The sequence below is a fragment of the Cavia porcellus genome, unplaced genomic scaffold (assembly GCF_034190915.1).
Source record: "Cavia porcellus strain 051 isolate PalLab524CR breed Dunkin Hartley unplaced genomic scaffold, mCavPor4.1 scaffold_5, whole genome shotgun sequence".
In the NCBI taxonomy this organism is placed as follows: domain Eukaryota; kingdom Metazoa; phylum Chordata; class Mammalia; order Rodentia; family Caviidae; genus Cavia; species Cavia porcellus.
Window position 1 is genome coordinate 21,101,021 of NW_026947488.1, and position 19,050 is coordinate 21,120,070.

Consider the following 19,050-nt stretch of genomic DNA (forward strand, 5'->3'; position numbering starts at 1 on the left):
AACAGAGTTTTGTGCTTGTGTTTTTACTGCTGCCTCCGTACCACTTAGAACAGCACTGGGCACATAATAGGGTGTCATAATTATTTGTTACATGGGTTATTACACCTGAAAGAACAACCCTTGGGGTTAGGTACAATTATTTTTCTCCATTTACAGAGAGAGAGAGAGAGACAGAGAATGAGAGAGAGAGAGAGAGACAGAGAGAGAGACAGAGAGAGAGAGAGACAGAGAGAGAGAGAGAGAGACAGAGACAGAGACAGAGACAGAGACAGAGACAGAGGCAGAGAGGAGTTTATAGGGAAGACAATCTCAAACAAGTTGAATAGGAATTGAACCCTAGTGACTGGTCCTGCAGTGAATGGTCCTGCACAGTAGGGAGAGTGTGAAGCTCCTGGCCTTCAGAGTTCTTAATCTTGGGCACTTCATAGTTTATGGTTTATACCTTGGTTCCTCTAAGGTTAGTAAAGAGTGCTGAGTCATGGAAACCAAACTCCATAATCTGGGTTACCAGGTCAGTCCTCCTCCACCTGGTTCCACTGGCTTTTGGGTTTTCCCCATTGTTTATCCAAGCTTGGCTCATTTTTCCCCAGGCCAGTTTGGGATTATAGACTGGAGCTCCTCAGAGTGGCAAAACAAGCCCTTCCTGAGCACGTAGCCCTTAGCCCCCCATGTAAGTCTTGTTTGATGGGGATTATTCATTCATTCATTCACTTAGCACAAGTTTATTGGACATCTCATGTCATGAATCCTGTGTTAAACAGTATACAATCACTGCCTTCCAAGGTTCATAGTCTCGTGGAGGATTCAGACAGGAGATCAGATAAAATCTGGGCTATGTGGTAAATAGAATAAGAGGCCATAACACCTAGAAAAGAGAGAAATTCACCATCTAACTCAAAGATGATCAAACTATAGTGAGCAACAGAGGTGCCTTACAACGCAGATTTACTAATCCCAAGTACTTCAGCGAGTCTGGGAAGGGGTCCAAGAATCGGTATACTTAACCATCTTTCCAGGTTGATTCTAGGACCATGAGATCTGAGTGAGCAGACAACACTTTCAAAAGATGAGTACTAAGAAGTCGGAGAAAATGTTACCGGGAAGAGGTACCTTCAAAGTTATATCAGTGTTTATCAACAGACAGAAAGACAAAATACATTTGAAAGTTGTAAAGGTATTTAAAATATATTTGTTGTAGAAATAATCAAATAATAACTAAGTAAATGAACTAAAAGTTAAAAAATGACTCGCCCAGCATAACCATTGTACATTCATCTTTTCAGGCATTTTTCTGCTAGTGTTCAATATATGGAAAAAATTTTCAGATCTTGAACTGTTCCTACAGCTACAGCTACATTGGTAACTACCCAGATATTTACAAATATAGCTCATGGGCATCTCCAGTGCTATATTCTCCTCTGGTGCTGGGATGAATGCTGGACTCCCATGAGGCCTGAATGAGCAAAATATTTCTCTTATTTTCTTACTTTAGGATCTAAAAGGTCCTCCCTCCTGGTTCTTAGAAGATTTTTAGAAATTTGATACAGATTTTCACCTTTCATAAAATACATTCTGTAAAGCATAGTAGACATATATGCACATATCTTAATAGACACATATGGCTGATATTGAATTTTCTAAAACCAAACACATCCATGGCACCAACACCCAAATCAAGACAAAGAATGTAACCCATTTATTCTTATTTTTCCCCTATCCTTCCTTCCCAGCACTCAGACAAGAGAGTTAGAAATGGGACTCAGGCTAAGTGTGAAGTTCAGACTTGCACTGTGGACTAAACTAATGCTACTAGCATCTTCCTTGGCTAACAATTTCCTCTTATGATATTTGTACTACAGTTGTTTCTGACGGATGCTTCCATTGAAGTACCATGTTGATGCTCTAAGTGATGGATAGTAGACAGTAGACTTGAGTGATCTTGAGAGAGCGCCACATACTGTTCACATTTTGAACTAATTTTTTATGAGAGTTTCCCTGGTGGTTCCTTGCTCAAACATACACCTAGAAGGCCTTCTCTGCACTCATCTCTAAGCCCGAGGTCTAGCGCAGTCGGCATTCTTCTTGTTGCCTTCATCCACTCTGACTCTTGCTTTGGTCAGGTTTTAGGGCGCAGCCTCCCATATTCTCTGAGATCTGATTCTTCTTCAACCGTCATCATTAGTTGTCTCTGCTAACGCTTTGCTCAGAAGTCCTTTAAAGACTTTTTTTTTATGAATTAGTTTTGTATATTACATGCCCTCTTTTAGTTTTCTAATAACATGTAGAAAACTATGCTAATCATAGAGTTATGCACCAAGCAAAAAGTGAAAGCCTTTCCCATCTTCTCTGGTTCTCACTCCCACTGCCTAGGGGAACCCCCAGAGCTGAAAAGATGTGTGTATCTGATTCTTCTCTTTTTTTCTTTCTGGATTTTTGGCCAAACTGGGATTTTACTATCCCATTTTACATTTTTGAGCTGTAACAGCTTGGCATGTGGGTCAGTCCATCCATCTCTACTTTATTCATTTTAACAACTTCAAAGATTCATCAGTTTGGATGCACCATCGGTGACTCCACTGTTCTGTTTGATTTGGAGGAGACGTTTAAATTGTCTCATACTTTCATTATGAAAAATAATGCTGGAATAAGCAAGATATGTATTTGTCCAGATACTTTAACGAAAAAGAATCCTGGAGTTTTGATGGCTGGGGTTAATGTGCATGGGCCTTTTAAATGTTGGTGAGCCACAACTAGTAACACTTTTTCCAGAAGGGTAATGGATAGCCTTTTTCTCTAGTCCCTGGGTATTATTAACAATTTTTATCAATTCATGAGTGGAAAAGAATAACCTCTTTTATTTTGTGTTTCCCCTGAGCACTGATAGATCTTTGCATCTTCCCATGTGTTTGTGTTTTTCTTTTTAATATAGTTTTTTTTTTCAAGAAAAGAACTATGGGATGAAGCTGTGGGCTTAGGATATTTGAGCAACAGTGAAAAAGCCGATGAGTTTGCAACTCCAGGGATCTAGGTGAAAAAGGTGATTTTAAAAAAAGCTGTTAGAGTGTAGATCATAAAAGCCTCTGTGTACTGAGTTAATGAGCCTGGGATTTACCTAAAAATCAGTTGGAACCACCAAAAGATTCTAAGAAGAGAGGTAGACTAATCAGATTGTTATGTTAGCAGCCTCACAAGGGAACTGGAAGGACTTAATTTGGAGACAGGATCATAGAGTTAATGGCTATTTGTGGGGATAGACAAAAGAAGCCAAGTTTGGGAAACCCTATTGACTTTTTCATAGCACATTTGACATGAGATTGATGATTGTCATTGATGGATTGGCCCAAAAGACAATGAATGAGAACTTCTTTGGAACTGTCTTGACTTTCTGTAGTCTCCACTTGGCAAAGTGGGCATAAGGCCCATCACCATGAACAATGCCCTATACAGAGCTGGGTCAGCTGGATGCTGGAGGTAATGGGATTTGGTCCTGAGAGTCTGACAAGATGCAAATTAAGGCTTCTTTTTCCCCTCCTGACAATGACCAGGTCCATGTGTCTTTTATCGGATTATGACCTGAGATCTCTGATGCTAAATCTCTGAAGAGTCAACAGCTCAGCTGCAGGCCCACTTAGGAACATGCGCCACATATCTGGAGTTTAAGACATTTAACACAATCTCTTCCTTTTAAGAGCTTACAGTCAAACCGGGAAGAGGATTGTGAGGACAAAATATACAGATTCTGATTTCACAGTTGCAAAAAGACAATGGTTACAAATTTTTGAGCAGAAGTAATGGTAGTTTGGGCCTATGTGCAAATGCATAGAAAGATAGACATTTCATAGCCCAGCAGCTACTGGTGTTTCCATTTTGATGCTTCCTGATTCTGAGACAGTTATAATTTAATATTATTGGAACACAACTTTGATTTTACTTCCTATAACCTCAACCTACATTTACCTTAGCCTTTTCTACTTTTGGAACTGGTACCATCCCTGGCCCATCCACTTGGCCCGAACAAAACGTTAATTCTCTCAATTATTATAAATATCTGATAGATAATTACTCCGAAATAGATGCACAATCTTTTCACTTCTTCCTATTTTTGTTAACACTGTGAGCCAAACACTACCATTCTTGGTTTAAAGAATGAAGCAGTCCCGTAATTTGTCTCTGAGCTTCCATTCTTGCCCACATGACCTATATTCTCTACATGGTAGCTGTATGATTTTTAAAAAGTCATAAAATGTATCACGCCACTCATGTGCTGTAGTCCCTTCAATGGTTTCCTATTTTAATGAGAAAAATAGCTCAAACCTCTTGCCTAACAGCCCCTATTTGATCTGGCCCCTGATAACCTTTCCATCTCCTCTGGGGCCAGTCCCCCTAGCTTGCTGTTTTCACTTCCTCAAATCAGGCTCCTTCCCTGTCCTAGGGTTATGTTCTTCCTTGTGTCTGTTCTTGTGTCTGAAATGCACTTGACAGTTGCATGGGAGCCTCATCATTCTTAAGGTTTCTGTGAGGCATTTCAAGACTACTTTGTGGAAGAAGGGAATCCTCTCATTCTTGAATTTCAACATCTTATTGTCCTTTGTTACTCTGTTGTTCATGAATGTTTGTAGTACACATACAGCATAGCATCTTATGTATACTAGTTTTTAATGTACAGTTCAAAGAACTTTATATTTATACACATATGTGCATAGTCCTGGAACCTTCATAGCACTCATGTGTTCATTGTTACTTATCTGATTTTTGAAAACAGAAGATCTGATTGCTCATCATTATGGTACAATTGCAGGGAAATAGAAGCTGACTGCCGGCTGCGTACATAAATTCCTATAAACCTTTTTCAGGGTAAACTCATAAGTTTTACTAAATTTTGAAATGCACTAAAGCAACAAGTCCTCTTTTAGTGAATGAGGTTATGAGGACACTTATATATGTGTCACTGTAAGTGTACAAGATATGAATCACAGCACTTTTTTTCTTTCTACATATTCTCGGTCACCCCCCACCCCAAACACCATTAAAGTAGAGACTCAAAGCCCTGCAGGAAAAGTGCAGAGGGAGCAGGCTCTAACAGGCCAGGACAGGGCTGTGAGGAGGACTTGTCCTGCCTTGGTCGTCAGAGGAAGCACCAGAGGAACTGGCTGGCCTAGAACTTGGCTGACAGGGACTCTCCAGAGTTTGGCTGGGAGAGAGCCATGGCCAACTCCTGCAGTGGCAGCCAGTAGTTCTGCTGTTGCTTGTGGAGGGAAATACAGGTTCCAGCACCATTCCCCTGGGAGTGCTGTGGGTGGCTTGTTCATTTCCCCTCTTGTCTCACACAGAGGCATGAGAAAATTAAATTGTCATTAAGGAAGCACCCTTTTTCAGGTATTTGCCATTTGTTGGTTAGATTTAAAAAATAATACAGACAGGTAAAAACTTTAGAACAAAAACTTTCTCCAACAGGTAATCATTTGTCCCTCTGCAAACACTTTAGTGGTCTTAGTGAGGATCGCAGGCTCAGAAATGGGCAAAGGATGAGTTTGAGTCTTTGTTCAATGATTCTACAGCTTTGCCTCCCAGAGCAGACAAGGGACGAGGCTATGTTTAGGTTCTTTTCTGACAGACTGGCATCAGAAGTCCTGACCCAGCTCCTGAGGTCCAGTAAGGCACAAATTGCCTTGCGTCTCTACTGCCTGCTTTGGCAAAGATGAAAGACCATAGGAATGGAACGTACTACAGAATGTATCACAGAATGAATTGCAGAATGTGTTAATTTCCTAGAGCGGACATACAAATGACTGAAAACTAGCTTAATACAGTAGCAATTTGCTCTCTCACGGTTTTGGAGTGTGTAAATCCAAAACAAAGTTGTTAGTAGGAATACACACACTCTGAGGACGTTAAGAGACAATCCATCTGTGCCATCTTAGTTTCTGGTAACTTTGCATTCCATGTGAGCTAACGTGGAGTTAGTTCCCTTCTGTTTTCTCATAGCCTTTTTTCCCCTTCTCTTTGTATCTCTCTGGTTGCCTCTTCTCATGAGGCTTAAGTTTTGAGTGGATAATTGAAGATAACCTCAAAATCCTTAATTTCTTACAGCTGCAAAACAGACCCCTTTCCCAAATAAGGTCATATTCATAGTTTTTGGAGGTTAGCATGTCCTTTTATGGGCCATTATGGAAAATATTGCATAGAATAAACAAAGGGAGTAGTCAGGTACGTGCTGAGGGTCTTGTTCAGCCTCAGTTCATGTGATAGTGGTTCACAGAAGGTCTAAGTTCAAGTGAATCTGTCTCTGAGCCACACAATATGTTCCAGTTATCACCTCAGAAGTGATGACTGTGTCTCTGTTTTGCTCTCCTGCCCTCCTCTCTGTCTCTGGCATTGCCTCCCAATTAAATTACTACCAACCTTACTTCAAGTCCGGGGCAGTGGCTCAGTCCTGCGATGAGGTCCTGTCCGCACAAATTTCTTATTGAAACTTTCACACACATTTGATAACTGTGGACGGTGGCTTACTTCACAGTATTTTACCAGTGCATGTCTTCTAGTTTTTATCTTGTATTATAGTTGTAAATGTGACCATCGGAGGAAGCTTAGCAAGCAGAAGTCTTTCTATACGTTAGGATTGCAACTTCCAGTGAGTCTATAAACTTTAAAAATAAGAAAGTTGGTAAAAGCTACCCCCTCACTCTGAAGCTTTGTAATGCATATAAAAATAAAAATAGCCTCTGTAAGCCTTTCTGATTAGTAAATAGAAAAAGGCAACCCCTCGAGTCCCAGCAGGATGTGAGCTAACTCATTCTCCCAAGGGAGATTAGGACCTCACATTTCCAAGAACTGTTGGGAAGTGGAGTCTCCTGTTGAGCTCCATCTCCTTTCTAGGCCTCTGGATCCTGTCCTAGGCAATTACCTTACTGGGAAGTGAGTTCTGTCAGGTCCTCCCAAGGCCTCCCCAGGCCAGGGCTGGTCTGGACTGCAGACACATGGCTGGGTTGGGCCAGTACCACCCAGCCTTGCAGCCCAGGCTGAACCTTGCTGTTTGCTGCCACATACATGCAGCTCTGGCTTCTGGTAGCTCCTTGGCAGGTGCTATGGACTCAGTAACCCAGGCCTGAGTCAGAGTGATACTCTGAGCTAGGAGGTGCCGCTCTGGCTCTGGCTGGGGGCCAGCCCTCTCTATTCTGACTTTGGATGTCATCTGATGCGTAAATGCATCGAGTCTCCTTCTTCTCCCAGGGCAGGGTGTTCAGCTCCTTTCCCGTGGCAAACTCTGGCTTGCACTAGTCTGGGCAAGTTGCAGGCACCCTCCCTGGCCTGCTTGTCTGTTTTTTTTTCCCTCTGCTTCCTGGAGGCTGTGGGTGAGTTCAGCACAGTCTTGTCTGGTGGTTTGGTATCCCAGGGTTATAAACTTGGAGTCCATAGATAGACTTTGGGGGCTATCCAGGAAATCCTCTGAATTCGCGTACACAATGTATGAACACCTTTCATGGACAGACATTTACAGTTTACAAACAATTAAGACTGCCTAGGCACAAAAAGGGGCGTTAGCATAGCTGTTAAACATTTTGTTTTCATCTACCTAACTATGACACTGTTTTCATTGAGTTAGCTCCTCCCTGTGCTGAAATTTCTTCCCATGTAAAATTAATTAAGTGATAACATCACATTTCGTATCACAACTACTTAATGTTGTGAGGAGTAAATGAGAAAGTCATGTAAAGTTCTTGGCATAAGCCAGTAAGAATCCAATAGAGATTAGCTGTTATTATCATTATCTGCCTCAAGCACAGATTATCTCACTTTGTGCTTACAACAGCCTTGTGACACAGAAAGTAACCACCTCCTTGGAAGGAACTCATTTGTCCAATGTCATAGACACTCAAAGGCAAAACTGGGGCTTAAATTCTTTGATTTTCTCCTGCATTATTGTCACCTACTACAGAGAAAAAGAAGAGAAAAACAGATGATAAGGTGAATTAAATGTGTACTACTTAAAAACCCCTCTGGGGCTGTGTTTGGAGTCTTTTCTACCCTGAAGTGTATTAGAAACAACTATGCTTGCATGTGATGACTGAGCTGGAAGAAAACTCCAGAAGGGCCTACTTTCAAAGAAAGGCTTGTGCCCATGAAGAAAGCTCTCTTGCCTTGGCAGGTGCCTTTTCTCCCTTTATTTGAGGAATACCTGGTCACCTGTCAAAAACCATTTTTTGCATGGCCTAGGGTACTCTTCTCAACCCTCTAGGTGTTGGGTGACTTGCATACCTTTATTATGCCATGTATTAACTGCATTATAATTTCTTTTCTTACTCCCATTTTCCCCTGAGTCTCATGCACCATTTTTTTTCTGTGCTCCACTTGATTCTTAGGATATAATAAATATCTGGTGAGTAGGATATCCTTGCCACATTCCTTCTTCCTCAATAATTTCTTGCCCATATTAAGGGTCTAGAGATCAATGTTCCATGTCCTCAAGATGCTTAAAGTCAGAGATGGGAAGAAAGTACATGCCCTGTGAAAATCATCCAGTTTTCTGCTGAAGATTTAGCTCAGCATCATAAGTGCATACCTTGTAAGTGCGCAGTCATGAGTTCGATCCCCGGTACAAAAAAAAAAAAAAAAAAAAAAAGCTTTTAACATAGAGGAAATGGACAGATTTTTACAAACATATGCACTACCAAAGCTCAACCAAGAAGATACAACAATTTTGAATAACACAATACCAACTATTGAAATTGAAAATGTAATAAAAGACTTACCAACAAAGAAAAGCCCAGGTCCTGATGGATTCATGGCTGAATTCTATAAGAAATTTAGAGAAGATTTGATGCCATACTCCTTAAACTCTTTGATGAAATTGAAAAGGAAGCAATCCACCCTAAATCATTTCTGGCAGCAAGTATTACTGATACCAAAACCAGAGAAAGACCCAACCAAGAAGGAGAACTATAGGCCAGTCTCACTAATGAACATTGATGCAAAGATTCTCAATAAAATACTGGCAAACCGAATGCAGCAAATTATCACGAAGATTATACATCATGACCAAGTGGGATTCATTCCAGGGATGCAGGGATGGTTGAATGTGTGCAAATCAATAAATGTAACACACTACATCAACAGAGCCAAAAACAAAAACCATATGGTCATCTCAATAGATGCAGAAAAAGCTTTTGATAAATTCCAACACATGTTCATGATAAAAACCCTTCAGAAACTCGGAGTACACGGTGTCTACCTCAGTCTTATAAAGGCCATCTGTGACAAACCAACAGCCAACATTATACTAAATGGACAAAAACTGAAAGCTTTCACTTTAAAATCAGGAACAAGACAAGGATGTCCACTATTACCACTCCTATTCAATATTATTCTGGAAACACTAGCCAGGACAATCAGACAAGAGAGAAATAAAAGGAATTAAAATAGGAAAGGAATAAGTCAAATTATCACTATTTTCAGATGATATAATACTCTATACAGAAGACCCAAAAACTACTAGAGGTAGTAAATCTAAGATATTTTATTGGAGGCTAACTCCTTTTTCCTGGGCAGCCTGGTTCAGGTACTCTTGGACCTCAGGTAGATTCTGCAAATATTAAGCCCCTATTCTCTGTCACCAAGAGTGTTCCCACATAAAAAGACTACTAGAGGTAATAAACAAATTCAGCAGTGTATCTGGGTACAAAGTCAATGCTCAAAAATCAATAGTGTTCCTGTACACAAACAAAATCTCACCAAGAGAGAAATTATGAAAATATTTCCCTTCATAATAGCATCTCATAAAATGAAATACTTAGGAATCAACCTAAATAAGAATGTAAAAGATCCATATGCTGAAAATTATGCTACGCTAAAAAAGGACATTGAAGAGGATATTAGAAAATGTAAGGATATTCCTTGCTCTTGGCTAGGAAGAACCAACATTGTGAAAATGGCCACATTTCTGAAACTGTTATACAGATTTAACACAATCTCTATCAAAACACCATTAACATACATCACAGATCTAGAGAAAACACTCCTAAAATTCATTTGGAAACAGAAGAAACTTAGAATAACAAAGGTAATTTTGGTCAACAAAGGCAAGGCAGGAGGCATCTCAATTCCTGACTTGAAACTGTACTACAAAGCCACAGTGATAAAATCAGCATGGTATTGGCAAAGAATTAGACCTGAGGGTCAATGGAACAGATTAGAAGATGCAAACACAACTACAAAGACATTCAGCCACCTGATATTTGACCAAGGGGATAAACATGTTCACTGGAAGAAGGATAGCCTCTTTATTAAATGGTGTTGGAAAAAATTGGCTCTCCACATGCTGAAGACTGAAACTAGATCCATGCCTATCACCATGCACAAGACTAAAGTCTAAATGGATCAAAGACTTAAATATTAAAGCAGAAGCACTAAATCTACTAAATCTACTGGTAGGCAGAAGTCTTGGAGACATAGGTGTATGTAGGCAGAGAATTCATGAACAAAATGGAAACTGCATGGGAAACAAAGAATCAAGAACTGGTATCTCATATTATTGAAAAGTTTCTGTACTTCAAAAGAAATCACCAACAGAGTGAAAAGAAAACCCACAGAATGAGAAAGAATGTTAGCCAGCAATCTCTCATGCAAAAGACTTATATCTAGAACATATATAGAATTGAAAAACATCAAGCCTCCAAATTCAAAGACCCTCTAAAAAATGGGCATCTGAGATAAACACACAGTTCTCAGATGAAGATATACAAATGGTAACTAAATACATGAAGAAATGTTCACCATCATTGGTCATTCAAGAAATGCAAATTAAAACAACATTGAGATTTCATCTCACTCCAGAAAGAATAGCTTTCCATCAAGAAATCAACTGATAACAAATGTTGGCGAGGCTGTGGGGAAAAAGGAATACTGCTCCACTGTTGGTGGGATTGTAGACTGGTGCAATTATTAGGGAAATCAGTATGGCGATTGCTCAGAAGACTAGGATTGGAAGTTCCATTCAATCCAGCTATTCCCCTCCTGGGTATTTTCCCAGAAAAACTGAAAAGGTCATATCACGGTGATATATGTGTACCCATGTTCATAGTAAGACAATTTGTAATAGCCAAATCTTGGAAACAACCAAGATTACCATCAACCACAGAGTGGATGAAAAAAATGTGGTATTTTTATATAATAGGATATTACTCAGCTATAAAAAGGATGATCTTGAGGCCTTCATAGGCAAATGGAGACAACTTGAGGCTATCCTCATTAGTGAAATAAGAGTCATATTTATAAATATCACATTGTGTCTCTAGTGTAAAAAGTAATAAGAAATCTAGAAGTAATAAAACCCAAAATGTGTAATTGCTATTGTAAAAAGAGAGGAAAAAAGGGCTCTAAAGGATATAACTGCATGTATGTTTAAGTGTGTAGCACTGAAACCATATTACTAAGTTTTTGTTGGATCTTGAACAAAACTGTTTTGCAGTCTCACTGTTTGAATGTCCACTTTGTATGCTTTAATTTTGTAACTTGAACACATATTTCTAAGAGGACAATATATAATTTATCAACTAGTAATTTCTTACTGTATTTTTTGAAATTATGTATTATTTCTACCCTTTTTCTGTTTTGTTTTTTTTCCTCTTTAAATAAAATTTGAAAAAAGAAAATCATTCAGTTTTCCATCTGGGCTGCAGGTTAAAATTCAGAGTCCTTGAGGGCAGAGCAAGGAGTCCAACTCAGTCAGGTACCAGGGAGGCCTTTTCTTCAGGCACCTATTTGGTCTTAGAAATGAACAAAGGGATAGGAATATGACAATTGTGTTAAGGAGTCTTTTATGTGGGGACACTCTTGGTGACAGAGAATAGGGGCTTAGTATTTGCAGAATCTACCCGAGGTCCAAGAGTACCTGAACCAGGCTGCCCAGGATAAAGGGGTTAGCCTCCAATAAAATCTCTTAGATTTACTGTTTTCCTTTTCTAAGAGCATCGAAAGAGATAATGAACTACAATTTGTCTACTTCCAGCACTTTCAGAGGATAAAGGTGTTTATTTGAAAGATGAAAAGACAACGACAAAGACTCCAGATGACCCCTAAAGAGCTGAGACTGACTTTGGATCCTGAGTCAGTACTCTCTATTCTGCATTCCCAGGGGTAAACATAAAAAAGAAACTCGGATTGGAATCCCAAGAAGTCTGGGAAGAGGCAGTTTCAAGTTCAGTGTTAGTTATTTTCTAACTAAAGTCTGTACCCAAGGGTTCATGTCCAGGCATGTAATTGTTACTCTCCTCTTAACTCCATTACCAAAGTCTGGCTCATTTCATAAAATAGATCTCCTGTCTACCAGGAAACCTGGTCAACCTGACCTATCTGTCTTTCACCACCCCAAATCAAGCCCATCATTAATTGCCTGCTCAGTTTTACTTTTGTAACATATTTTAAATTCATCCTCTTCTCTGTGTCTAAGGAATTCTTCCTCTTCTGCATCTAAAATACTTTCATAAATATCTCACTGATTTCTCATTAATCTCATCTTTCTACATTCCCTTAATAATGTTTAGCCAAAAAAGTAGAGTGGTCTTGGAAAACTGCAAATCTGATTAAGTTACTCTGGTAAAAGAATTGTTTACTGTCTATTGTATAATACATCTAAAATTTGTGACTTCAGATCATGTAAATGTTTCTTCAAAGATTGTTTAAAATAAGAAACACTATTTTATGACATGCGTGCACAAAGTTTGGAGTCAAGTGTATTGATGACTGCTATTTACTATTAAATGTCTCAAAAAATAAGATGGTGAATGAATAAACAGATCAATAACCTAATAAGATATAAAAACACATATAGTAATGTTTTGTAATATAACCTAAGTAATGGATACTCTGTGCAATTCATTGTGCAATTCTCTCATGTTTTTTTCTGTTTAGAAAATTTTGAGAAAATATTCTTTAGCAGCTCATGTTACATGAGGATTAAATCCAAAGTCATTATCATTGTCTGCCCGTCCTGCCAATCTCCCTGATCTCTGTTATGGATGTATCTTGTACCTATCTCTACAATTTCTTGTGCTCTAGACACAGGGTTTGCATTTTGGCTCTTAATGTAATATCCCTCCTAATCTGAACATTTATAGCTCGAATTTAAACATATTCTATTGTGTAATTATAGGTTGAAAAAATGAAATATTATGTCCATGTGTGAGGTAGTTAAATATTGGCATTTTACATAGCTCCAACAAATAATTGTATGGCAATCAATAAACTCATCTTAAGATTTAAGCTCAGAACTCTATGAGATAAGGTGTCCAGCCCAATGCTTTGCAAATAGTCAATGATCTCACTCACTATCTCTATCTCAGTCTCTATCTTTGCCTCTCTATTTCTCTTTCCCTCTCTCCTGAGGAATTGAAGCCAGGAGTACACTGTCGATGACCCACACCTACTATGCATGAACATATATGTAAATGTATGTATATATGTACATATGCATGAATTTTAATACAAAGCCTAGGTTGCCTTAGGCAAGACTCAAACTTTTAATCTGCCTACCATTTGTATTGAAAATTAATAAAAATGACTAAATCCCTGATGGACTGTCAGGTGCCTATATATATATTTTTTACCATCTGTCATATTTTTTTTCATTGGTAAGACAAAATACCTGACATTCCAGACAAATTAGGAAAGGTTTATTTAGCTCATAGTTAACAGAAGTTTTGGCCCATAATTGAGTGGCTTTGAGGTAGGGTGGCTTGGCAGAGGGGCATCACAAAGAACAATTGAAAGTGCCCAAAAGGTGAAAAAGCAACAAGAGTAAAAATACTTTAGCAGTATTTTTGTGTCCCTTTTACACTCTATCTAGGCTACCAGGATTAGGGCAGTGCCAAAACAATCAAAGGATACACACCCTTAATTTCACAACATTAATAACCAGCATTACACACTATAGATTTAGACACCTCCCAAAAGTCCCATTCATGACCACATGAAGCTTTTGAGGGACATCTAGACACAAACCATGACATTCCACACCTGGCCACACCCACAGATGCACGTATAGCCCTTTATGCAAAAGACATTCTGTCCATCTCCAACAGTTGTCAAAGTTGTAACAGTTTCAGCATTACTGTAAAGTCAGTCCAAGTCTAAAATCTCCTCTGGGATTTAAGGCCAACTCTTAGCTATGAGCCCCTATACAAATGAAAGAAAGTTGAACACTTCCAACATTTAGTGACACAAGATAAACATTATTATTCCAAAAGATACAAATAGGGGACAAAAAGGAATGAGAAGAAAGCGAGTCCAAAGTACAGCAGGGCAAATGTTCAGTCTCACAGTTCCACTGCCAGCATCCCTGGAAATTTGTGACAAAATATGAATGCCGAAGAGCTTAGGTGGCTCTGCTCCTATGGCACCGCTGATACTTGTAGCCCCTATGGCTTCTTTCTTCAGCTGGCTCTGCTCCATCTTTGCCGTTTTTCTGACAATCTACATTTCTAGCATTTCCAACATCTTGGGGTCTCACGTGCACATTTGGCTTCATACACTGAATTCTTGGGGACACAGTGCCTGGCCTCCCAACCATTCTTCTAAACTCTGGATGAGAGTCTTCTTGACCCCACCACTCTTGCATTCTAAATGCACATAAAACCAGCATCACAAGGATGATGCCATGGTCTCCTATTAATTGGCACAGTAGTTAGACTTTCTTGTATCTTGGCTGGAGAGGCTGAGTCCCTGGATCACTGAACACTCTGAACCCAATCCTGAGAAACAAATTCCCTAGGCCACTGCCACTCTGGAACACGATGCTCTGGGGCTTTCTTCTCAAAACAAAGTCTTTCACCTTTGCCACTCTGAGGCTGCAGAGGCTGGAATCTTGCTGGTTCTCGTGATGTTCTCAGGTCATTTTTTCATTGTCTTCTTCTGAAATATTTGGCTATTTCTTGTTGTTCTTCTCAGTTACCAAGTTTTCCTCTCTTCCATCTTTGCAGGCTGCAACTTTACGGAAGCTTCCTTTCTGGCCACACTCAAAACTTGTAAAATTATTCTACTGTACTCTCTGCTCTTGATTCTCAACATCAATCTGGCTAACTCCCAAGAGTAGCCATGCCACTGCTTCAGCATGAGCTTGCCTTGAAATTTGTTCTGAAAGATTAATTAGTTCACCACCCTCAATCTCAGTCTCAAGTAAAGTTTCTGAACACTAGCAAAATGCAGACAAACTTTCTGCCAAGGAATATCACACATCATTTGAGATCCAAAAGCCAACGCAGTCCTTCCCAGCAGAAAACTCCCAAGCCTGATCTTCACTGGCAAGATTTCGTTTAGCATTCTAGTCTTTTGAGTTCTGAGCATAATTTCCCATCAAATGCAGCCTAATCTGTTTCAGCTGGAATCTCCAAATCTTTCACCTTTTCCCACAAGCCAGTCCTAAAGTCTCCTGAACTACATGATCAGGTACAGTCACAGCAATGATCCTACTTGTCTCATACCAATTCTGTCTTTTCTCATTGTTGAGATGAAATACCTCAGACCCAATATTAATGGAGGGACCGTTTATTTAGCTCAAAGTTTGTAGAAGTTTCAGCTCATATTTGGCTGGCCACAAGATAGGGTGGCTTGGCAGAGGGGCATTGCAAAGAACAATTCATGGTGACCACAAAAGCAACAAGGGAGGGAGATCTCAGCAGCTTTTTTCTTCCTCTTTTAGACTCCATCTAGGGTACCAGGATTAGGATGAAGCCAAACCAATCGGTGGACTGATTTAGTTATCCCCCACTCTTAGTCCCAACATCACACACTCTAGATCCAGCCATCTCTGAAAAAACCCCACCTATGACTACATGAGCTTTTGGAAGACATCTTGATACAAACCATAGTATTGTCTTTGCCAAGATGTTCTGATGTTTTTTCCAGGAAAGACCTAGATACATAGGATACTTCATTTCCAGAAGCAGAGAACACTTCTCAGATTACCCTATGATCTTTTAGGCTTAACACTGCATTAAGGGAAGAAAGCAATAGAATCTGAAGGCTGGTTTTCAAAACTCAAATGTTTCATGAGGTGCATTTGGTTGAATTTAGTCTTTTTGGTAAAGCTCTTTACTACACATTGATGAATGATACTTACAAGTCTTGTCAGTATCCCAATAGCAAGGACAGGTTTACCCCACGAAAAAAATCTTGATTAATTCTTGTTCAAAGTATGAAGAAATCAACACAGAAATTCTTTGGTGACACAGATGGTGCATTTATAGGACTAAAATTGGTGCCAGCTTCTTCAGAACACATACTTTAGCTACTTGATACACTGTAAGATACTCAATCTAAAATTGGAAACTTTTGTTCTAAACACAAGCAGCCTCATCAATTGATTAGCTAAACAGATTCTAACAAAGCAAAATAAAATTGTATAAACTTCAATTTGTCCACAAGAGATAATAGCCTTGCTGGAAAAATATTTGGAACTGAGGTTCTAAAACCTGATTGTGCATGCAAAGCACATAGGGAACTTGTTGAATCTTTACTGTGCTTAGATCCAACCTGAAAGATTAGGTTTTAAAGGTCTTGGACATTGTACTTCAATCTCAACACTTATGGTCTACCCTAGAAATTCAATCGAAAACAGTTTACAAATACAATTTAGGAGTTTTTGGTTTAGTTGTTGCAGTAGCCAGAGTAATCACCCTTTGAAGAGGTTCATATCCTGATCCCAAGTCCTGTGTGTCACAATTTGTGTCTAGATGGCCCCCCACAAAGTCTCATATAGTCATAGGTGGAGGTTTTTTCAGACGTTACTAAATCTATAGTGTGATGCTGGGACTAAGGGTGTATAATAATTAATTTGGGGGAATTTCAGAATATTCTGGATCATATTGTGGCTGCCATCATTCTAGAACATGGTGCTCTGTGACTTTCTTCTCAAACTGTTAGAACTTTGACAACTATTGGAGATGGACAGAATGTCTTTTGCATAAAGGGTTATGCATGCATCTGTGGGTGTGGCCAGGGGCAGAATGTCATGGTTTGTATCTAGATGTCCTCCAAAAGCTTCATGTGCTCATGAATGGGAACTTTTCAAAGGTGTCTGAATCTAGAGTGTGTGATGCTGGGATTAAAATTGTGAGATTAAGGGTGTGTATCCACTGCTTGTTTAGGCAATGCCAAATTCTGGCATCCTAATTAGAATATAAAAAGCAGCAGAATCATGGTATGAACAGCTATTTTGAAGAAACAAGACATTATAATAGCTAGTGATGATTTAATATCATCTTGTTTTGAAGTCCTACCAAGCTTTTGTTCTGTCTCCATCAGTTTTATCATGTTTTATCTTATTGGATTTTATTATATGTGATAGTATAAGCAAAATTTTTATAGACAAGGAGATAATATAGTAACTATTGTTCATTTTTTGTTAGTTGGTTATGAATACCCTGTAATACTTTCATTCTCTTGAATGGTTTTATACTTTTTATGTTTGACACTATAGTATATGAAGGTATACTCAAATATTTCAAGGAAAGAGACACTATGGTAGCTACTGTTATGTCGGGTTGTCTGACACACTATGTTGCTTAAATTGTTCTGACCTGTGTTGTTATGTTCTCTTTTATCTTAATCTTTTATTAAAATAAAATAATCCTTTTTTATGCTGAAAAAAAGCAGCAGAATGAAGATTTTAAGTTCACTAGCTGTTTCTCTTGCTTATTTTGCTGCCTTCTGTCCACCATGAATTGTTTTTCTTCTATGACGCCTGTTTGCCATGTTACTCTGACATGAATCTGGGCAATTATGGAATGAAACATTTACAGACTGTGAGATAAATGAAAATTTGTTCCTTTAACTTTGAGTATTGGGTATTTGTCTCTGCAATGAGTAAAGTAACAGTAAGACACTGAAAATATGATAGCAAAACCTGAACTTAGATTGCAGAGGCAATTAAGATTCTAAGCCGCATATTCTAAAATGAGATTGTCTTGAATTATATATTGGTCTGACAAAAAGCTTTCTTGGTTGTGATAAGAAAGATGTAACAATAGAAGAAGCACCAGAGAGGTGTAATGGCTGACTTTGGAGTTGGAGGAAGAAGCACATGAGCCAATATGATGGTGGCCTCTGGAAGGTGGAAAAGAGAGAGAAATGGATTCTCCCACAGAGCTTTTAAAAGGAGCATAGTCCTCGTCAACACCTCTGCAGGAGTATGGTGAGACAGGAATTGGCTTTCTAATTAAAATATTACAGATAATAATGTTGTTGTGTTTTAAATAAATATAACAATAAAAGAACATTATTTGATTGAGTCGGAGACAGTTCACTCTATTCCCTTTCTTTTTCATTCTCCTCCTATTTTTTCCTGTCTTTCATTTTTGTTAACTGTCCTGTCCTCTGCTGAACCTCAGGGATGAGGCTATCCATGGTTCCGCAGAGGGCATGTGTCAACAGTGTTTATTGGGATAGCATTATGTTTTATGCAGAACTTCAGTGCTGTATCTCATTTTGGATTCTGTATGTCATTTTTGGTCACTCCAAATATGTGAGCTAATTTTTCCCTCCAATTACCAGCAAGCAAGATGTGGGTAGGAATGGAGCTAGACAATGAAAAAATCTGACATTATTTGCAGTTGTTTTTCAATGGTTAAAGTTACAGTTGGACATATAATTAGGGAGTGGATATTTAAGCTTATTCAAAGAGTAAGATATAGGGGCACGATGCATATTTTATTTTGAATTTTTGTTGAGATGTTTCTGTTCTTTCTTTAGCTAGAAAACTGGACTAATTTCCTTGGCTACAAAATTCCAAACTTAATAAGGTGATAAGGTGGCTGTTACAGTCAGAGGTTGTGAGGAGAACAATTCGAATCAGGACATGGGGTTTATAATATTATTTTTATGATGGTAGCCAGGAGTTAACACAAGAAAATGTAGGGAATCTATCCTCAACACTAAAGACATAGAATATTTAGCCATGGGCCTAAATTCCACAGCAGTGTCTCACGTGAGTCCAGATAAAGACCCAGAGCTCATGACAATGCCTCCCACGAGTCCAAAAGAAGGATTCACGTCAGTGTC